Below are 24,264 nucleotides of genomic sequence, written 5' to 3' on the forward strand. Positions count from 1 at the left end.
AAGCAAAGACTGTACCCCAAGTGTCACAGTCCTCCACGTGTGGTGCGATTCCCATAGGAAGGCAGATGGTCAAGATTCTGTGTTTCTCTATAGGGGTAGTATCAGGAAATACTGCCTCTATTTGAGTGATTTTCTGGGCTAACCAGAAAGGAATTTGTTCCCGTTTTACGGGTGTTTTACCAAGACATGACTGTATGTTCTGTGGTGTAATTTTATTTGTGTTCCCCTGATGAGGGGTCAGCTGTGGTGTATTAACAGCTGGCTGGATTGTAGCAATCCGTATTACATATTGGACTAATTGCCTATGTATCTTTATTAATGTGTTTAGCTGTGCTAACAGCTCTTCTCTTGACATTCTTGCGATGTCAGGATGTGGTGTGTAGCTGGCTAGAACCGGCCACGTTGCTCCTGGTCTACCTAGTGGACCGAGCCTGGTTATGTGATCATTGTGTTTTAGGGCGCCATTAAACCAGAGCAGGTGCTCTTGAAATTTAAGTGGGATTTCAATCTCCTCGAAAGGAGCGTACTCTCCCGGAGGTTCCTCTATTTTGTAATAGTGAAACTCTTGTGTTATTGCGTTTACCGCTGGAAAGTTTATCCATGAATAGAATACCTCTGTCTGCCGATACTCGTGAGCCTCTATCACGAAAATTACTGTACCACCTTGAGGTGGCAGTCCGTTTTCTATAAGTTTTAAAGTTATAGATCTTCTTAACTGGACCGGGATGATGATAGCACCCGGGTCTGTGTATTCGGGACCTTGCTGAGTCGCATCTACTGCGGCCCCAGAGGTGCCGTTGTTTTCTACTGACATTGTATGAATGCAGTTTTTGCAGAGTAGGTCTCCAAGGAGACAAAGATTAGATGCACAATATTTTGGAACACTGTATCCTTCAACGTTGAATAAACCAGAGCTTTACATAGGAATCTCTTCCTACTAAGGTCGGGCGGATTTTAACCTTTCACCCACTCCAGACGTCTATTGGAGTATTTACGGGAGAAAGGGGTGTGAAATATGCACGACTGAGTTACTCTACAAGTCTTACGTTAGTTTATCGCCTTACCAAACGTTAGGGCGCCATGTAGTGTAGTTCCTAGTTTCCCACTAGGCCCTGCGCATTGGAATAACATAAACAGTAGTATCGACTTGGAACTGGCTATATTCCAGGCCTCCACTGACTATGCTAAACTTAATTGGGTTGTGTTACCAACTAGCTCAGAGGTCACTGGAAACTTTCTTCTCTGCATAGGAAGTGATCAGCTTCCCTGGCACAGACAAGAAGGGATTCAGTTTTCCAACAACCGTGCAACATGACAACTTTGCTCCTCAGATCAAGAGTCGATCTCTAGGGTCGTGTGAAACAATAGACATAGATTTCACTCAGTCAGTCTGGTGCAGTTTACTTTCACAATATGTAGAGAATAGAGAGACGGGCGTGTATCAATAAAGGGTAACATTTATTGAACAGTCTTTCTTCTCGTACAAGAGAAATGTATTGCCACAATTGCAATAACTGTTATTATAAAAAGTACGTACAGTAAGATAAGAATTGCGAAATAGAACTGTAAAAGCATTGATATGGTTTCTTAGCCATACAATGGTTTAAAAGTAATAAAACATATATACAGTCATATATACATTAGGCTAACATACTCAACTGGTGCTTCTAACTAAGCCTACCCCGGTGTGCCTGACCTAAGCCTAACACGTGAGAAGGGGGAGTAAGTAAGTAGCTTAAGTTAAGTTGGTTTTGCCAAGGTTTGTTTCAAGAATTCTCGTCTAAGGGTTTAGTCAACACCATACCTCTGAATAGAATGATGGAGGATTGGTATCTCCTTCAGGGGTCTCTCTCGATATCCCAGTCACCCGCGAGGGTAAACCGGAAGCGCCGGGACTGGATTTCTCTGCACGAGAAAGGCAGCGGCTTCTCTCAGCGCGTCGAGGAAGGAGGGGTGACAGCGTCCGCGGGCAGCTGGGCTGGATGTCTTCGCAGAGGACGGCTGCACGGCTCCTCAAGCGTACTGAACCACAGTTCGCGCTGTAGCGGCGATAATGGTAATCAGTAGCTTCACCACCACAGGATAGCAGGCTGCAGCGACAGAGTGCTAGTTTTTACCAACACTGGTCCTGCAGGCAGCTGGCATCAGCAACAGTAGCTCTCGCTCAACAGCAGCTAGCTTCGCATTGCTTAAGGCAACGTTGGTAATATTTATACCTGACAGGTGCCGGGTTTGACGCAAGTTTGCTGGACATAAGACGTCACTTAAAGATGTCACTAGGAAGTGACAGTTATCAGTTGCTCATTAGAGTTCCATTACTAATCAAAACATAGCAAGCGGGGATTTCCAGGTTTGCTAAGTTTTTATCTTGTTGAAGAACTCGGAGTGTTATCTAGGAATATCAGATAGTGACTGCTGCTCTGTCATTGCACTAATTGGTCGCAAAGGAAGTAGCAGAGAGTCATGCTGGAATGTGGCTCTGTGGCTCTGCTCGTGTGAGGCCAGAGATGACTTTTCAGAAAATCGCACTTGAACGGTTATGCCAATATAGGGAATAAAGGGCTTTATAGCCGAATAGGGGCATAAGGTCATAGTATCGATCAGGAACCTAGATAAACACATGACAGTATTTTACCATCAAATTGGTTTTGATGGTAAAATACCGATTCGTAAAGGCTCCTGGGACTCTGAAGAGTCTCACCTACATATGGGTGGCTTCAAATCGGTATATTTACCGATGTTTTATTTTACCGAATCGGTAAAATTACCGATTCGGTAATTTTACCGATTCGTTAATATATTGGCCCCTACATACCAAATTTTGTAAAATGGTCGGTAACAGCCGAAAATACAGTTTTTCGGCCGTTACCGACCGACCTACATTTGGCCCTTAAAGTCTTAGGGGCAGATTTATGATGGTTGTGCGCCTCTTTTGTGCTGCTGTTGCGTCACTTTTATAATGCAGGAGAGATTTACAAGATGCACCATGTTGCAAGATAGCAGCTGCGGGTCGTGGAGGGAGTTACGGTGGGGCAGGAAGGCGGGGAGGGGGAGGGGCAGGGTAGAGGGACGTAAACACTGGCATATGGATTATTGCAGGTAAGTACACAATGTAATGTGCGTAAAGTTTCATGTGGGCTTTTTGTTGCAGGGTGGGCAGTCATTTGCATGAAAGCCCCGCAATACTATCACTATCACAGTAAAATTAAAAATATTTTATTGAATCATTTTTATAGCATTGCTGAATCTAACTCTTACTGTTATTGATTTACTGTTTGGTAATAGTGGTTAATACCATTTTTTATTATATTTTACCACAGATTCAACTGCAGATTATTTAGAAATTAGACAATGCCGTCTAAGGATAGAATCCGAAAGGCTACGAAACGTCAAAGACAGCAGATTACTAAATGCTTGCAGCAGTCCTCTACATTAAAATCACCTCAACGCACGAAGAAAGCTCCGGGTAAGAGAACGAAATCATTCCTTAGAAACATTTGTAGAAACAAAAGTATAACTACAGAACAAATTTTAGTCCAGAAAAAGAGAGCCAATTTACATGGAAAGGAAAGGCCCGTCAAAAAAGTTTCTGCTATAGCAGGAGATAACTCTGTGCATGGCAGTAGAAGGGAAAATATATTCAGGGACATTCGTAGGTGAATGTTCCGCAACAGGGTAATTGTCAATTTGCTAAAACAATTTAAGAAAGGTCAACAGAAAGTGGCATTTTATAAGAAAAAGAAAAATGTAGAGAAAATTATTGATCAGGCTTTCGAAATTAAGCGAAAGTTATTTATTTTGGTAATTAATAGAATTAGGAAACTAAACAAGGTAATCTATGTTTTCAAATCAAATAGTAGATGGAAGAGAGAAGTTAATCGAAATAATTTTTGTGAAGTTTTCTTAGGAGAATGGATGCATAGTTCAAATAGTGAGGCTTTTTTTAATGAGGAGAGTTATTTTCAGGACAATGATTTGGTGCATGCAGTTGACAGCAGTGGTCGAGCATATGAGGTAAAAGATGGTCGTCCGTTGAAAAAGAAATACTTGTGTCTGCAGATGCAGAAGAGGTGTTAAGTGATGAGGTTTTAGGGAGACGTCCTAAGGGACCAGTGTACACCTGGAAGTGTAGTTCTATTTGCAGTGTGCGACAGGATTCTATCAATTTGCTTTGTGAATTTGTACGGACATTTAATAAGAAAAGTTTAAAACAAAAAATAAAGTTGTTGCAAGAATTAGATCCTTGTAGAGTGAGACAAGTGACAGGTTTGCGTGGTCATTCACTGGCTTGTCTTTCTAAGAGAGTGTGCCAGAGTGTTTTTCATCATTTCAGGATGGTAGCAGTGCATCATAATAAAGTGAGGAAATTAGTTAGAATGTTGTATTATGCTAAGAGTCCAGCAATTATGCTTAAAAAATTAAGCAGAGCTCTTTTGCATGGTTCTGATGTAGATGTGAAGAATATTTGTCAAGAAATTGAGTTCTGTTACTTTGCTGGTAAAGAGAACAATGTTGATATTGAACCACTAGAAGAAGGTAATGTGGAAGACAGTGTACAGATTTTCAGTACACATAAGTTTGACAAGGAAATTTCCACGTTTATGGTGAAAACATGTGAGAGGCCTAATTTCACTTGTGTGTGTTGTCGACGGACTTATTATAAGAATCAGACTAAGTTAGTGGATTTATATGCAAAAAGTGATATGGAAAACAATAGTGAATGGAAGGATTTTGTCACATACTTGATGGTAGAAAATTGTTTTGATTTGGGAGCAGAGCAACGTATGTGTACTTATTGCTATACCAAATTAAACCAAAACCAGATGCCTGCTAGAGCGGTTTATAATAATCTGGAATTAGTTGACATTCCTTCTGAATTGAAGGATTTAAATATTTATGAATCTATTTTGATTCAAAGTGTCCATCCCTTTCAGGCTATTGTACGAACGGAGCCAAAGACAGGGAAGTTGCCTCCATCAGATTTACAGAGAGGATTAAAGGGAAGGGTTGTTTATTTGCCTTTGGATTTGAAGAAAAACATTAATACAATTGGAGTAGAGAAAGTGGAAGAGGAACCTCTGGGTATCATAGTTAATGGTGTTCCAACAAAAAGTAAGAACATCTGGCAAGATTTAGTGGATGTTAGGAAAGTCAAAAAGGCAACATTGTATTTGATAAAAAATAATGAGTACTACAAGAATGTATGTGTTGCAGAAGAGGAAGTAAGTGAAGAAGAGGACAGCGATTTGTGTCCTGGACAAATTGAGAAAGTAGAAGCCTCTAAAAAGGAAGAAATATATGAACATTATAGTGTTCATCCTTTGCATGCCAAGGAAGTCATGGGGAATGCTATTGAGTTGTTTCAAATGAAACAAGCCAAAGGGAGTCCCATTAGTGTTTGAGAGGAAAGTTTGGAAGCTCGATGTTTCCCACAGTTATTTCCCACAGGTCGAGGAGGACGATATGATGAGCGACCTGTTCAAATTCCTGCTTCAGAATACCGGACTTTACGATTGTATGCAGAAGATCCTAGGTTTCGTCAATGCATTCCCTATTTATTTCATCTACTGTTTGAAAGTGATCTCTCTGGATTGTCTTATGCAGTGAACCACATCTTGAAAAGTGGTGTACAACTGCGAAATATCTCGGCAAGGGACTTTATGGATAAAGTCAATGTGCAAGACAGTATTTTGGATTCTCACCTGATTAATCTGATGGCATGTCAGTGTGGTACTAATGAGTACTGGTACCATTGTCATGGTGACTTAAAATGTATGCTGAGGAACTTAGGAACTCCCACATGGTTCCTCACTCTCAGCTGTGCTGAGTATGGCTGGGAAGACTTACTTGAATTTCTACGAGAGGTAAATGGAAACATTGAAAATATTGAATTCAAGACACCCGGAGAACTGTGCTCTTTGGATCCTGTGAATGTATGCAGGTACTTCATTCATAGATTTGAAGCTATGATGTCTTTCATCACAAACAAGAAAAATCCACCTCTTGGAGAGGTGTTGGATTTCTTCTGTAGAAAGGAGTATCAAGCAAGAGGTGCTCCTCATATACATATGCTGCTATGGATCAAAGATGCACCCAAATTTGGAACAGATCCAGATGACTTAGTGATGAGTTTCATAGAACAGTATGCTACATGTGCTGTTCCAAAGACAAACGAAGATAAAAGTCTAAGAGAACAAGTTTTACGGTTTCAAAGCCATCGTTGTGGAAAGTACTGTCGTCGTAAATTCAGAAACAAGGACAAGTACTACACCAAATGTCGTTTTGCATTTCCACGGTCGGTGATATCAAAAGGAAGAGTTAACAATTTGATGTCATCGCTGCGACATAATGTGACAAGGAAATCACCCAAAAACACATACAATTTGAAAAGAAACGAAGAGTCCAAGTACATTAACGACTACAACCCAGTGATTTTGTCCATGTGGAATGCTAACATGATATACAGTTTGTGGCTGACAACTGTATGGCTGTGGCTCGGTATGTGACGTCTTACATCACCAAAAAAGAAAAGACAGAACTGAAGGATATGTGGGAGGATATTTCCCATGAAAAGAGCCTCAGCAAGAAGTTGTACAGTTTCAGTCTGAAGATGTTGTCGCATCGAGAAATCGGAGCTTACGAATGTTCTGACCGGTTATCTTCAGCAAGTCTCTATGCCAAATCTAGGAGTATCATTTGGGCGAGTCTTGGTCTTGCTGCAACGCGTAATCGAGTTCTGAAACCTGTACGGGAAATTGAGTATTTGGCGGAGAAGGAGCCAAACAGTACAGATATTTTGAAGACCAACATGTTGGATACATATTATCCAAATAGAAGCAGTCACCTGGAGAATGTTTGTCTGTATGATGTTCTTCAAAATTACGTTTTCAAGAGGAACATCAAAGATATTGATAAAGGAGTGTATGCTGTAATTGGAAGTGAGGGATGTCTGGTCAAGCAAAAAAATGTCAATTGATAAATCATCGAAAATTGGATTGCGAATCTCCAGAAAGAAAAGAGTTTTTCTATTTAGCTCTTTTGCAACTTTTCAAACCTTGGCGTGCAAAAGAGGAACTGCTTGGGGATTTCCTCTGTTACGAAGACTCTTTCAATGCAGCCAAGGAGTCCATAGAATGTCCTGTTTTTCCAAAATATCTACAAATGTTGAATGCAGAAATTGAGCAGGAAGCAACAATTGCAGCTGAGATTGGTAGAGACAGTTCTCAGGACAGTCAGAGTTCTGTTTCATTGAGTCAGGATCCACTAGGAGAACCAGTTATCGAAAATGAAGCTGCCACTGCCATGATTGAAGTGGAAAGAGCCATGGCACATGCTCAGGAGGATGTGGTTAACTTAGAAGATTTGGAAAGACAACTTAACGTTGAGCAGAGGAAAATATATGACGAAGTTACCAACCAAATTGAGCATGGATTAAGTCATGAGAAGAAAGAGTACTCATGTACGTCGTTGAAGCCTGTCCGACTATACGTGAGTGGAGAAGCAGGAACTGGAAATTTTTTCCTTATTAAAGCAATTTCATGTTATCTGCAGAAAAGGACTGAGTCATCACTGTCTTGTGTTGTGACCGCTCCAACTGGACTGGCAGCTCATAACATTAAAGGGATTACTTTGCATCGGTTACTGATGCTGCCAGTGGAGCATGATAACAAATTACAATACCACAAGTTATATGGGGATGCTTGTTGTAAAGTATCTAGAGTGTTGAAGAAGATGAAACTTCTTATCATTGACGAAGTAAGCATGGTTTCCAATGTCATGCTTGCCTTTGTGCATTTGAGAATGCAGGAAGTTCTTAAAACAGAGTATGATGTGTTATTCGGTGGCAAACACATCATTGTTTTTGGTGATCTTCTGCAGCTGACACCAGTGAAAGGACAACCCGTGTTTAAACTGCTTACACATGAAGATACCAAGAAGTGCCTAGGGAGCATTGGCAACGTTAACATATGGTTAAACTTCAGTTATGCTGAGCTGCGTGAAAATATGCGTCAGGCGAAGGACGAAGATTACAAGAATATTCTACAAGATGTTAGAATCGGGAAAGTGACTGAGCGTGGTAAAGAAGCTTTACATGCACGATTACTGTCAAATTTATATCCAGAAGAAGACATTTTGCCAGAGGATATTTTTCAGAAAATTACTGTGAAGAAATCTGGAATATGTTTGATGCCAACTCTTGCCGAATGTTCCATCTTCAATAACAAAATGTTGAATTTAGAAAAACAAGAGATTGTGAAACTGGAAGCTATTGACAAAATAGAGCATATGGGAGCAACAATTATTTTGTTTGAGAATTTGAAATGTAAATTGGATTCATTAGAGAAGACTATATCTAAAACTGCGGGTTTTGAAAAGACTTTGAATGTGTGCTTAAATTGCCGTATCATTTTGAGAAGGAATTTACATGTTGAAAGAGGTCTGGTAAATGGATCAATGGGTAATGTTGTTGATTTTGAGAAATACAGAAGTAGAGATGGAATTGAATTTTTAAAAATTAAATTTGATGGCATTGAGGAAGTACAGCTAATTGGTCGTTGCACAGCAAGGTTTTTGCTTGTAAAAGACTTATATGTTCGCCGTAAGCAGTTTCCTGTTTGCTTGGCATATGCGGTGACAATTCATAAATCGCAAGGTTTAAGTGTAGACACTGCTTTAGTGAATATTGGCAGTTCTGTATTCAAAGAGGGTATGGCTTATGTAGCATTGTCACGAGTCAGAACTTTATGGGGATTGTACTTGATTGACTGTGATGTCACAAACATTTGTGCCGATCTAGATTGTGTTAAGGAATACAATAGGTTAAGAAGAGAGTATGCGCCACATTTGCCTCAATATCCTTTGTTTGAGAAACGTGTGGTAGGCCGGAAACGAAGAAATATCAGTACTAGAAGGGAGGTTGAAGCAAAAACAGCAAAAGTCGATGATCCAAAAATTGTAAACAGGAATAAAATGTATACTGTTGAAAATGTTGTTGGTTTTAAATTTGAAAATAGTTCTGGTGTCAACTGCTATGCTAATGTAGTTGTTAATGCTCTCTTTTCACTAGAGACTTTAAAAGAACAGATTGTGATCAATTCGGAACAAAGTTTATGCTGTTTGTTGAATTATGTGTTAGAGAAATGTAGTGCTGATAGAACGAGAGTAGAAAGTGTGTCTGAAATTCGTTTTCTGTTAGACGAATGTTCAGGTCAAACAGAATTCTCTGAAAATATTCAGCAGGATTGTCAGGAGTTTTTATGTATATGCTTGATGTATTGCAAGATGAGGGTGTAGATGTAGATTATCTATTTGGCCTTTCTTATCTATGGCAGCATGACTGCGAGAACTGTAGGCTATCAAGTACTACTAGTGTAGACTCAGAAAGATTTATATATTTAACTTTGCCTGACAGTAAATCAGTATCCTTTAATAAGCTAGTAAAGGCAGCCGATCAAAACATGGAGTGTAGCCAATATAAGTCTGCAATGCTGTCCACGTTAATTTTACGAAGTTATGGCCAGTATGTAATTTTAATGTTCCAACGATGTAGGCCTGATGGAACTAAATTGACAACTTTAATTAATAATTTTGTGGCTTCGCAGTTGTCAATATCAGGAAAGACTTTTATAACTACTTCAATTATATATCATAACAGTCCTTCAACTAATTCAGGACATTATACAGCTTATTTAAAATCTGGAAACGGCTGGTCATTCTGCAATGATTCTGTTTTAACTTTAAAAAAAAGATTGCCTTTCCACCTTCAAAATTCTTACCTGGTGTTCTTACAACCAAAATTTTAGGAAAGGATGCTTGGGATTTGTTTAGAGGAATTTCCAGAGGTTCTAATGGCTCCTACTCTATATGGCCTTGTGGATAATTGTAGTACAGAGCGAAAACTGTTTGTTTTTATAAGCTAAGTCAAGCAGCAGATCAAAATAAGGAGTAGAGGAAATGTAAGTCTGCAATGCTGTCCATATTTTTTATGGAAACTTATGGGTGAAATGTCATTTTACAATTTGAACTACATAAACTGGATGAAAAAAAGTTGTTAAGTCTAATTAAAAAATTTTGGGCTACACAGTCATCGATTTCAGGAAGAACATTTGCAACTGCAGCTATTATATATTATGATGGTCCTTTGACAACATCTGGATATTACACAGCTTATTTGAAATATAAAAAAGGCTAGTCTTTCAGCAAACATTACTAATTGAGTACGAAGCAATGTTGCCTTTTGACTTGATTACTGAAGTGAGAATTTAGGGTAGGTAATTGGACTATAATGATTCTAGGTGTTGCTGTAATTTAGTGTGCTGTTTTAAATTGCTTTGTATGTCTCAGTTTTCTTAAAACAATGGAGTTTATCTTTCAGAAAGTGGCGGGCAGAAAATAGTAACAGCACAACAGAGTATAAGCTGTTCATAGGACATCCTTTGACGTCATAGAAAGTAAGTTACTTTTGAGGAGTTCTTATTTCTGCTTAGTTATATTATTTGGGTTTTTTAAACACAATCATTTTGATTGTGTTTTTTTTTCCCCGCTGTTATATGATGAATACCTTCAACTCACTGTTTTCAGTGAAATTTGATATTTTCTGATAACAGCAAAAATAAACCATTAAATATGTTTAATTAATTTTCTACTTTGAATTGTGATTTATAATATGTATTCATTTTGTCTCATGCTCACTCTTTTTTTACTACCTTGTATTAATTTACATTTTTTTGTTCTTTCTTACACAGATTAAAAGTATAAAAATGATAATTTACTACGTTAATGACAATTATAAGGTAAGTGTTTAGTACTCTTTAAGTATGGGCAGAAAATCCGTTCCGCTCGCGGATTTTGCGGATTTTCGGTAAATTCGCAATCCGCGAGATTCGCGAATTTCCCGCAAAATCCGCAAATCCGCGAGCAGCGGATTTTATGGCTTGCTCGCACTGTTCGAGTGAGTTCGCGGCTTCCCAGTTCAACTTCGCGCCCCGCGAATAAGCGCTAAATTGCAGAAATACGATCTTAGCAAAACTGAAACTACTTACCAGGTTCAAAAGTTCAAGCTCATCATTAGTAGCCATTTCCTGTAGTGCTTCCTGAGGGGCCCCTCCAGAGTTCAGTTGCCTACTTGCAACTATTATGTGACCCTGCTCTGACCCTCAGAATAGTTACACAAAGGTCCTGAATTACAGCTAAGGCAGACAAGCAGGAGCCAGGCTGGAAGTTCAAATCCAGTGACACATAAATCAGCCCCTAATTCATTATTGTCAGTTGGGGCAGGGCAGGTGTTGTAACTAATTTTGCAACAATGAAAGCACTTAGCAAGTGCAAAAGATCACTAATCAGGAAGCACTAAGGAAGCAGGTGCCAGCTAAAAAAATATTCTGTGACACATTAATCAGCCCCAAATTAATTCAGGTCACTTGAGGCAGGGAAGGTGTGCTTTGCTTTGCCACAATAATGTACACTGGACAACCAGAGGGTGCTGTGATAAAACAGAGGGTGGCATGGGTGGGCCAGAGGGTGGCATGAGTAGTCAGAGAGTGGCAGTGGTGACAGAGAGTGGCAGTGATGAAGAAGAGTGTCCCAAACAGGCTGGACACGTAGAAACAACAAGTTCGCAAAACTTGCGACCCGACAGGTAAGTTCGCGTTTGCGAAATTGTACAAAACCCTCGCGAACTGGCAGAAACCCGCGCGAACACAAAAAAAAATCCGCAAATTTGCGAGAATTCGCGGATTTTGCAGATTGCGAGTTCGCAAATCCGCAAAATTCGCGAACGCGAGATTCGCAAAATTCGCCCATGCTTAGTACTCTTTACGTTACATGTCTATCAGATTTAACTTTTATTAGTTCCACTGCTTTATTTCTTTAACCCTTAGTTTCCTGCCTTTGCTTCTTCCTTCATTTCATTTTCTATTACTTATTTATACTACTCTTTTCACTCCTTTTATCAGTCCCTCTTTCAACAGTAACTGTGTGTTACTCCGTCTATTTGTCTTTCTTTTCACATTACTCTCTGTTTATTTACTCGTCTTTTTTTAAAACATTTTTTTTTAGTTCGCTCCCGGTTCGCGTACCGGAGCGCTAACCGGGAAGCGAATCAAAAGAAATAGAGGATGCTAGAGTGCTAAACATTCTAGCAATTTTTTTAAAAAGGGAAGGTAGTTCTGAAAAGAACTTTTTTTTATTTTTTTTGTTGTTTTATATTTTTTTGTGTTTTTTTGGAGGAAGGGGAAACAAAAATGATTCACTTCAAAGGGCTCAACAGGAGCAACAAAAAAAAAAATTTACTTTCTTGGACGTTTTGGACATTGATGATGTTCATATGCTCTATTTATTAGAGTAACACTCCTCTCTCCACATGAAATTAATTTGCCACAAGCTATACATGTCAATTTCATCTGTCCAAAGTTCTTTTGAAGATTTGGGACCGTTTCCCTTGCCTCTGATTCAGTTATTGCTAGTTCATTGGTGGATGTATTGGCCGGTCGGGGGTTATCCACCAAATCTCTAATTTGTGCAGCACTATATTTAATCGGGTGCCACCTCTCCATGTGTCAATGCATGGTATGTTTACCATAACTATATTTCTTTTCGGTCCCTCTGGAGAGTTTATCGTGGCAGATGAGGCAGGTAACGTACCTGGCATTTACTTTCTTTTCATGTGGAGGAAAAGAAAAAAATTGCCAAATAAAATTTTCTTTAACATGGGACGTCCTTGGCATTTCTTTCAAAAACCCCCTTGTCCCTTGCTCCTGTTCCTCGTCTTCCTCTTCTTCCTTCTCTTGTTGGAAGATGACCTGGCCAGTTGGTCCTCTCTTCTTTGGTGGTGGTGGAGGTGGTGGGGATCCACCAGCTGCAGCTACTACAAATGCCATGACTAAGCAAGCAAAAACAGGTCTTTCTCTCATAAAAATGAAAGTCGGAGTGAGGAAAAAAGGTGGGACTTTCATCATTTGGGAAAAAAATGTTCTAAACCAATGAAAAGTGTTTATTTTACGTCATATGATCAAGCGTTCCATCATTAGGAAACTAAAAGTAAAATGAACCAATGAAAAGTTTTATGAACTAGTCACATGACCTGTTATGCTTACGTTACGCGCTCCGCGCCGCGCCTCAGATCATTTCCGGGGCTCTGCGTTTCGCACCTTGGTTCGCGTTCCAGAATGCTTCCGGGTGCGTTAACGCGGCGCGTCATAAGGCGCATTACGCAGTAACGCGATACGTTGCGATTACGCGCCGCGTCACGATGTGGCTTTCTAACGCGGTACTTGCACTAACGGAACGTTTACCGGTTCGCGGACCGGCAGCGAAACAAGAAAAAATTATTTAAACTATAATATAAATTGAATTTAAAAAATATAATACAAAAATATATAAAATATATTTGTGAATTAGAATAAGAATATATTTTACAGCTATAGATATTAGCTTTTAAAAAACCAATGAAATTCACTGAAAAAACCATAGGTTATAGACCATATATAGTTAGGGATTAGCATTTACAAAACCTTGAAAATTCACTGAAAAAACCATTGGTTATAGACCATATATAGTTAGGGATTAGCATTTACAAAACCTTAATTTACTCGCACAAAACCATAGAAATTTGCATATATAGTTAGTTGCAATAACTATATATCGCGCACCCGCAATCCACTGCTGATGATGTCACATATTACATCATTCATGACATGGTCAGTGACATCACTGATGACATCACTGATGACATCTCAAATGACATCACCGATGACATCACTGATGACATCATCCAGTGACTGTGCGTTTCTGTAAAGTTTAAATATGTTTTACATATTGAAGAATGAGTGGATGTATAAGTGTCTGGATGAAGGATTTAGTAGGTGCATGACTGACTGTATGAGAGAGTGATTAAATGTGTCTCACTGAGTGCATGGGTTAGTGACTAAACTGTCTTAATTTGTGCATCATTATGTCTGTTGTTCTGTAAACTGCTGCATGTGTTAATCAGTAGCTATATGAGTAACTATATGGGTTATTGATTGGTTGCCCAAGTATTTGTATGGGAGACTGAGTATGTGTGTGGGTGGCTGGGAGGTGTATGACTCTGTGCATAGATGTGTGAGCAGTTGATTCACTAGATGTATGGGTTCAAACGTGCATGTGGAAACCGCTGTATGGGCAGTTGACTGTGTGCATGAGTGTATTGGTGAGTGAATGGATATCTCAGTGCTACATGTCAAAGTAAGTACATATGTAAAACACAGTACATGTGAGAGTTGACATATATAAATAACTGTGCATAAGAGCCAGTAAATGTGAGAGTGGCTGTATGAATCATTGTGAACTTGTATCAGGGATTGTATAAGAGAGTAAATATGTGTTAGAATATGTTTGAATTAGTAAGGTGTGTATAACTGTATAGTTGAGGAAATGGAGGAGTGATTGATTCTTTTCATGACTGACTAGATGTATGAGTAACTCCATGGATGAGTGACAATCTGTGAGTGTCTGTTTACACTGATTGTATCTAAGGTTATATTAGAGTCTGAAGAGGTTCATCGTATTATCACATGAATGATATTATCAGTGATGTGATCAGTAATGTCAAATGACATGTCATCAGTGATGTCATTTGAGATGTCATCAGTGATGTCATTTGAGATGTCATCAGTGATGTCATTTGAGATGTCATCAGTGATGTCATCAGTGATGTCACTGACCATGTCATGAATGATGTAATATGTGACATCATCAGCAGTGGATTGCGGGTGCGCGATATATAGTTATTGCAACTAACTATATATGCGAATTTCTATGGTTTTGTGCGAGTAAATTAAGGTTTTGTAAATGCTAATCCCTAACTATATATGGTCTATAACCAATGTTTTTTTCAGTGAATTTTCAAGGTTTTGTAAATGCTAATCCCTAACTATATATGGTCTATAACCTATGGTTTTTTCAGTGAATATATATATATATGTTTATATATGTATATATATATATATATATATGAACGTAATATTAATAAAAAATATAAAATATTTTTAACGTAGGATAGCGGAAAGGGTAAAATGTACTATTACCACTCCAGTGAGTGCAACAGTAGAGAAAGCGTTGGATAGCGTAGGGCTAAAAATTACTATTTCCAATCCAGAGAGTGCAACAGTAGGGAAGGCGTTGGATAGTGAGAGGGTAAAAATTACTATTCCCACTCCAGAGAGTGCAAAACTAGAAAAAGCGTTGGATAGCGAGGGGTAAAAATTACCATTCCCACTCCAGTGATTGCAACAGTAGGGAAAGCGTTGGATAGCGTAGGGGTAAAAATTACTATTCCCACTCCAGAGAGTGCAATAGTAGGGAAAGCGTTGGATAGCATTGGGGTAAAAATTACTATTCCCACTCCAGAGAGTGCAACAGTAGTGAAAGCGTTGGATAGCGTAGAGGTAAAAATGACTATTCCCACTCCAGAGAGTGCAACAGTAGGAAAAGCGTTGGATAGCGGGAGGTTAAAAATTACTATTCCCACTCCAGAGAGTGCAACAGTAGGGAAAACATTGGATAGCGTAGAGGTTAAATTTACTATTCCCACTCCAGTGAGTGCAACAGTAGGGAAAGTGAATATTTCATATATTATTAAAAAAAATAATACCAATTACAAATTAATTAAAAATAATTACCAATTTAATATAATATAATATGATAATTAATCAATTAAAAATGCAAATAAAAAATATTTATTAAAAATCATTACCTATTAATACAAAGTAATTACCAATTTACTATTAATTAATTAGTAATTGAAAAATAATTAACAATTAATTAAAAATAAATGCCAATAAATAAATTAAAACATTTTATTAATTACAATTACATTACTTCCCACCCTATTCCCCTATAAACCCACAACCTGCAACAGAAAATAAAATAATAAAATTACCATAATTATCAATTAATCAATGAATTAAAATTAATTACCAATTATATTTTAATAATTACCAATTAAAAATGTAAATAACAATTAATTCAAAATAAATACCAATAAAGAAATTTAAAACATTAATTAATTATAATTAAATTACTTCCCACCCTATTCCCCTATAAACCCAAAACCCGCTACAGAAAATAAATGAATAAAATTACCATAATTATCAATTAATCAATTAATTACAATTAATTACAAATTACGTTTTAATTAATTAACTATTAACAATTAATTAATAATTAATTCAAAATAAATACCACTAAATAAATTAACATATTTAATTAATTATATTTAAATTACTTCCCACCCTATTCCCCTATAAACCCACAACCCGCTACAGAATTATGTTACGCAAAAATTAAATACCATAAAATTAGTTATTTAAAATAAATTATAAAATAAATATACACTTTTCACACATATACTAACATTAAAAAAAACTTTACAAAATTGGGTATTATTAAAAAATTGATATTAACTTACTTACCTCAAATTCGATATTTTTGTTGTCTATATTCTGTCCATTCTATATTTTTGTTGTCTATATTCTGTCCATTCAATATTTTTATTGTGTATATTCTGTCCATTCGATATTTTGGCCATTCTATATTTTGAATTCGATATTACTGCTATTCTATTCGATATTTTTGTAGTCTATATTCTGTCCATTCAATATTGTGTCCATTCTCTATTTTTTATTCGATATTAATGCAAATCGATATTTAAAACTCAATATTTTGAGTGTTTACCAAATGATACATATATATTTAAAACACCAATCATAAATAAAGAGTTAAAAAACACATTTAAAAATACAAACAAACGGGTACTCTCTACAATAAAGATTAGATGGCCCCCTGAAGGAAAGTCAAATCATTGTCCCATCAGTGGAAAAACCAGCTAGCGAATGTGCTGATTTATTCTCAGTTGTTGTGGATGTTGATCTGATGCACCACATCCACCTTATGAATCTGGCTAAGGGAATTGCATAGCGAGGTGAGGAGTCCATAATTAAGATTCTTAGTGCTTCTCTACTTTACCTAGTGCCCAAATTCTTGCATATAGACAATAGCCAGATCTTTGGAGGAGCAGCATAAGCAAGACACACAAAGAGAATATGCAAGTAAGTTTCAGCATGTTCAGCACAATGTGGGCACTTACTGTTTCCCAATGATGTCCATTTTGCAGTGAAAGATTTTAGGGGCAGAGTACCCACTCTGAATTGGAAGTAGAACTTGCGACAAGGGGCTTAGATATAATGTCCCAATATGACTCAAGACGGGGACAAAGTTTAACTAATAAAAACCTCCAAGTCAGCGTGGTACTTTTGCTTGCTCTAATACTATTAATCACCACCATTTCCCAATATCTTCCTTTCAGTGCTTTCTTAGGTAGAGACTGCAAATTAGATGGATTGTCCCACAAATTGGTCAGGCCCATTGCGATCAGTGCTCCTTTGATGTCACTGAGCCAGCCTATTTTGTGGAACTGGTCAGCCTCTAAAACATCCTTAAGACCACTTGCTTAGGTTGACAGTTCGGGGAGCTCCATATTCTGCACCAGTATAGTATGGGGCGAAGCCTCGCTAGATCTGCCAATGAATACCTTACCATGTTACTGAGCAGTAGGAGAGCAAGTGGGTTTTTGGGGAGGCTAGTGAAGGTGCGTAGGAATTTATTTTCAGCAGACGTTAACTGTGCTAGATTTCCATGCCCCCAAAGCTCTGAGCCATACAAAACTGAGCTAACCACCTTTGCACTATAAATCTGCCATACGGGGCTTACTGGTTTAGTCAGGGATGAGCTGAATTCTTTGCTCAGTGCTCTTGCTAGTTGTCTGTATTTTAGTACCATTTGTTCAAAGTGGGGCTTCCATTTCATCCTTTTCTCCTGGGTGATAACTAAACATGCGAAGGCGTCCACTTCCTCTAGTGGAACACCCTCCATGATAATCTTTCCCTGATATGATCGATGTTTGTCAAAAATCATACGTTTAGTTTTACATGCATTTATAACTAACCCTCTAAGCTTGCAGAAGTCTTCGAACAGAGACAATGCACACTGTAATCCACTAGTTTTTGAGATAATAAGCGTATCATCGGCAAACATTAGGATAGGGACCTTGGAGCCAGCTACGGTCGGGGCATCAGTGGGTGTGGAGGATAAGAATTTAGCAACCTTATTAATGAAAAGGGAGAACAACGTGGGTGCCAGAACGCACCCCTGGTGCATTCCCCTTTCAACTGGAAAGGAATCAGTGATGTTCCCTTGTGAGCCCCAGCGTATGTGAGGAAAGTTGTTCTCATGAAGACGCACCAAAAAAGTGAACAGGTCTGACAATATGCTGAGGTCCCGTAACCCCACCCATAACTTATTGTGGGAGACTAGATCAAAAGCTGATTTGAGGTTGAGAAATGCTGCATACATGCTGCCTTCGCCGAGCACCAATGTTTGCCAATATATCAGGATAAATCTAAAAACTTGATCTATGTGTTGATGTGCACACGGAACCCTACCTGATGAGGGTTAGAATGTTGTTATCTTCTATCCATTCTTGGACCTTACCTAAGGTGAGGCGTGCCACCACTTTTTAAATAGAGTCAATAGGAGGAATGGGCCGGTAGTTCTTGGGTCGTGATCTGTTCCCTTTCTTGTGGACTGGAATGATCTCTGCCCCCTTCCACAAGTCTGGGATGGGGGCGCCCTGGAAGAGGCCGTATTCTAACAGATTCATGTACCTGCACCACTTCTCTTTGTCATATGAGAATACATCTGCAAGAATGCTGTTGATGCCTGGGGCTTTCCCCTGTAATTGCATTGAGAGCAACCATTACGTCTGATGGCTCAAATACCAAGCCCGACGGCTGGCTAGGGGCCATTATTAGTGGTTCATACGTCTTATTTGCACTAATGCATTACTGAAGGGACAAGTGTTTCCCCATGATTCAGGGGCAACGCGATATTCTGGAGGAGGGAGACTGCACCCCTGCTTCATTGTATAAGGGCCCAGAACTGTTGCAAATTGCTTCTTGCATATGCCAATTTCAGTTCCTGCTACCTTCCCTCGTCCCTCTCTTTTTTTGCTTTTTCCTGGGCGGTTTAATAAGCCTTCCTGGCATCCCTAACTGTATTTAAATGTTTAGTTCTGATAGCTCCCCCAAGGGTTTTGCGAGCTAGGCTGCATTCTTTATTGTACCAGTTCTGATGGGATTGATTGGGGGGGCCTTTTTTACTATATGGTCTCAAAAAGTGAGACCGTACTTTATTGAATAGAGAAATGTGAATAGTGGTTATCAGACCAACTGGTTGAGTACTTGCGCTAAGGGCCTCCTTTGAAGCGACCGCATCATCCACCTCCCTGCTAATGGCAGACAACGACGCAGGATCACTAACTATTTTAGACCATTTAAGCCTCCTCATGTCATTGCTGACCAGTAGATCTCTGGTAGATGTTAAGTCAGGGGGATGAACTAGTTCTTCCAATTGCAGGAGGCTGAAGGTAGATGAGAGTGGGTTGTGGTCACTCTCCACTCGATCTATAACAGTCATATCAATGAGAGTGTGCCATGGATTTAGGCCAATAAGGAGGTAGTCGATACGATTGGAGTGGTGACCATTGTCAAATGTGCTAGCTCCTTTTCTGTCAGAAGCAGTTCTGCTATTAGCCGCCCTGATTCTTCTTTCTCGACAGAATTCTTTCAATTGTATCCCTGCTTCATTCCTTCATTTTACTGGAGTTAAGTCCAGTTTGGGTATATCCCAGGTGGAATCTTTGTCTGCTGAAAGGTCACTGTCCTCACTATCCAACGGCTCAAAGGTTACATTAAAGTTGCCTGCTATTAAAACTGAGGATTCACCTATCCTACTGCCCAGGAGCTCATCTAGGGTCGCTACGGTGTCTGATTTCCTCCCATCTCTAACCCCTCTTGCATATATGTTATATATATCAACATTGCCAAAAGGACTGTTCATCAGTTGAATGGCAAGTATGTCAGTGCTCCCTGTCGGGAGCTCCCTGATCGTGAGACTGATACTTTGGCAAATCCAAATAGTTAGCCCCTCAGATCGACAACCTTTGCATTCAGTGATGGCCGGTGTGTAGAAATTTAGATGACCTGGGCAGAAAACTGGGACAATTGACCATGTTTCCTGAAACAGACAGACATCGTGTTGTTCGATAAAGGTGTTCCAGTTTCCGGAGAAAGTCTTGGACCTGAGCCATGCGATGTTCCAAGACAAGAGGGATGTTTGGTATAATACAAGGTAAGATGCAGGCGGAATACTAATCCTGTTAACTGATTTCCCAACAAAGGGTCTTGTGGAGCTCCACTCAGGAAACATACTAATTGGCTCGAGGTCAAGGGTTGTACTTGCTGGCTCAGTGATGGGGTTCACTGGCTGGGCAAATGGAAGGGCCTGCATTATTATTCAAGAGGGAGAGTGCTGTTGTCACTCAATTTTTCCTTAGTGGTGAAAACCTAGCGTCAGCAGGAAAGGCGCTTACAGCCACTCACACATCCACTCACTGACCTATACAACCACTCAAACACCCATGCCTAAAGGCTGCATGTTAAAGTTAAGAAATAACATTGAAAAGAACATAGAAATTCACTGAAAAAACAAAGATTACAGGGCCATTATATTTAGGAAATTGAATTAAAAAACCTTACAAATGCACTGCAATAACCAAAGGTTAAAGGCTCATATTTTACTCTTACAAAATCCATAGAAATTCAGAAGTTATAGTTACCTGAGCTAACTATAATTTTACCCCCAAAATGCATTGCCCATTACCTCACATAGTACATCACCCATGACATGGTCAGTGATATCACTGATGATATCACCGGTGATATCTCAAATGATATCACTGATTACATCATCCACAGAACCTAGTCCCCATACTGTGACAATGCGGCAATATCCACTTCCTCCTGTGGACCTGATAATGAGGGCAAACAAAGATAACATGCTTGATGCATTTCTTTTGCCTCAAGACAAAAAGGGGGAATCATGTTTAGTTTGGTAAAGGTATGTTGCCTTTTGACTGTCACGGTACTGAGTGGCAAGATCCCAATCCTGAATTTTATATACGGTTTAGCGAGCGGGGGCTTAATCACGTCCATGTACTTTCTAAAGAGCAGACATCTGTGAACTCAAGAAAGCCTGTTACAAAAGAGCCCACCCTCCCAATCCTGCTGAAATCACCACCCACCTGTCTCCAGTATATCCCCTTGAGAATAGACTTGGTTCTCTGGATTCGTCCCAAGTTTCTCGCACCTAAGCTCAATCAAACAGCATTTAATGAACCCAAACTATGGGATCCTAGCATCCCCAGGTAATTTTAAAATTGACTCTAAGCCCATCCAATAGGCAACTAGATCTGCAGAGGCTAAGACCCTCCACCATTACAGCAGTGGTCTGAGTCCTACTATATGGGCAAGGGGCATGTGGCCTAGTTCTAACCGGAGGGGAATTAGTGGGGTACTAACATGGAGATTAGTAAGGAGTCAAAGACAACGGTTCTCCACCAGCTCTATATGACTTACATTCTCTTTCCCCCAAAGTTCCCCACCATATAAAGACCCCCCAAGTGCTTGTAAATTATGAATTTGGAGTACCAGAGAAAACTGGCGAACAGTAGAGCTGTGTAGAGCCCTCATGATACCCACATATTGTGTTCTGACCTAAGTCTGCACTTCTGTATCTGCAATGACCAACCAAACTGCTCTGTGAGCGTGAACCCTAGGTATTAAAGTTAAGTTCAGTGCCACCGATAGTTAACAGAGTACATTTAAAAAGTTTAAAAGGTTGAACGTATTTTCTGTTTTGTTGTGCATTGTATTGGTGTCCACCACCCCTGTCAAATAGATTGCCAGGCCTTCGAATAGCAGGGACATTTCGATTGAATAGGGTTTGTGGTTGTTGTTGGCTATTCATGCTCTTTTCCCTCCAACACAGGGGTGGTGGATTGATGCCTCTTTCTCTCAGTGGACATTGTACTCTGAATGCAGCTGTTGGGGTAGTACCTTTCTGCCACTTCCTATGTCTTGGTTAAGAGATACCGCCATATTTTGACAAAGGACAACGCAGTGAAAATAGTGGGCAGTTGATGGACTTTCGTCTGTCAAACAGCCCTATCTTAAATCTGACAGGTAGACCTCCTTGGCTGTGAACAATTAAACAGGTGGTCTTTAATGGCCCTTCTGTATCTGCCAAACTCTAAACAAGGAAAAAGAGAAACAAGGGAACCCTACTCACAACAGAGATTAAGTTAATAAAAAAGAAATAATGGCTCCTGTGACATAATACCAACTTGTTTCTAGTACAAAGGTCAGCACAATGTCAATAGTAAGGGTTAAGGTAATGTATGAGAGAGAGTTGTAGTATGACAAAGTTTAGTGAAATGGTGTCCCAGTGAAATTGTAAGGAACCTCTAGGTAAAGTGACATGTTTAGTGACATATATACATGGTTTCCTTATTGAGCTACAAAAGCGACCATTGTTGGATATAAAAATTATAGTCAGCACTGCAAAATGGCAGAAACTTACAAGGTCTTGAAAATAATCAGTTGGGTTACTTATCAAATCAAATTATCTGAAAAATGTGATGAAAATCAAATTTACCACATTAATCTCTTATAAAAGTGGGAAAATCCAGAACCTATTACTGTTACTCAAGAGAGGCTAACAACAGATTCAAGACACAGGTGCCAATATTTGTCCTGTTTATCCTTCTTGGACTGCCTCATAGCCATATTCCGTGAGCCATTCACTGGTCCATCATCACTTGACAAGTAAAGCCTCTGCCAAACTGCTGGCAACTGCAGATAAAGATGGTTCCAGTTAAGCCAAACTCCTCATCATGTGCAGCAGGACTTGCCCATTACTTAGAAGAAGAACCTTAGACAAGTTGCCCAGACAAGAAGACATGGTCCCTCATGCTGGTCTGATGATTAAGGTGCAACTGTGCTTAAATGATCTGTATAAAGCTACATGAATAATATTGCTGTTACAGGATTACCTTGACAACCCAGGCTGTAAGCATTGTTTCATTGTAAAATGTGTACTTGGGTGCTGCCAATTTTATGACCTATCTTTTTCGGGAAAGGGTTTGGGCCAAGATCAGAGTTGCTTCATACATGTAGGTTCACCATAAAGAGTTTAATCACCTGATATAACATTTACTGTGATTGTAATCATCTTAGTCTTCTATGTTATGAATTTTAATAAATGAAAAAAATATAAAAAAAAGAAAACATTAACCATTTAGCAATGGAGCATCCACATTCAGGCTGTGTCCTCCATCTGGAAGATGTCATCTTGTTAAATATTGAGGACCGCAGGAGAGTTTGCCATCTATGTGCAAGCCACATACTGTAGCAAAGCCCTGAAATGACAGTACCAGTCACTCAACCTCTGTTTGCTCTCTGTCAGCACACAGCTTCAACTTCCTGCATGGAAATGGATGTAGCAGCAGAAACACTAAGTAAAAGTGACTCTGAGGGATGCCTTTAGACCCCTTCTCCAACATAACTTTACTTTAAAAAAACATTCACTATAATGGCAGTGCAAACGTGGCTTCAGGCCTATCCTCTATAGCCTGAATATTGCATTGTAAACCTGCAGTGAGAGCTGTTATATTAACTATTTTGACAGTAGAAAACATTCCTATTAATACGAATAGGTCACCCTTATGTAGGCCTTGCAATCCACAAGGTAAAGGGCATGGTATTTAAAAGTGGGACTTGTAGAAAATGAATGTTACCATGTCCCTACAGTGACAAGGCCCGAAACACTATATTGACCATTGCAGGCCTAGCTATCCTATGTACAAAAACCAGAGTACAGATTAAAATACTAATACTGTATCAATTCAATGGTAGAGTCAGATTTTTTAGAAATATTAAGGAGAAATCACTTTTAGAAAGTTACCTTTTCCCTGAAGGTCCAGAGGGTAATTTACGATAGCGCTCCAGCTTTTCCTATCCTGTGCTCATCCTTGACTAAGTGTGAATGAGGTGTGAAATGCCACCTGGTAGCAAACAATCGGCTGATCTGAATACGCAGAGGACTCCACTGTACTCCATAGCATAATCAGAGTCAGGCTGTGGGCATTCTGTGACACCACACTGTCAATTCCTGCTTGGCAGGTCTGTGAAGCCACATATAACACCTGGATACTTAAAAGGGAGAGAACAGGACGCCAAGACAATTCTTGTGGATCCTCTGTCTGGTTGCTGAAGGACCTTGCTTTTGTCCTACCAGGTATCTGTCTATGGGTCTGTTGTGGGTCTGTTG

The sequence above is a fragment of the Lissotriton vulgaris genome, chromosome 4_1 (genome assembly GCF_964263255.1).
Source record: "Lissotriton vulgaris chromosome 4_1, aLisVul1.2, whole genome shotgun sequence".
NCBI lineage: Eukaryota > Metazoa > Chordata > Amphibia > Caudata > Salamandridae > Lissotriton > Lissotriton vulgaris.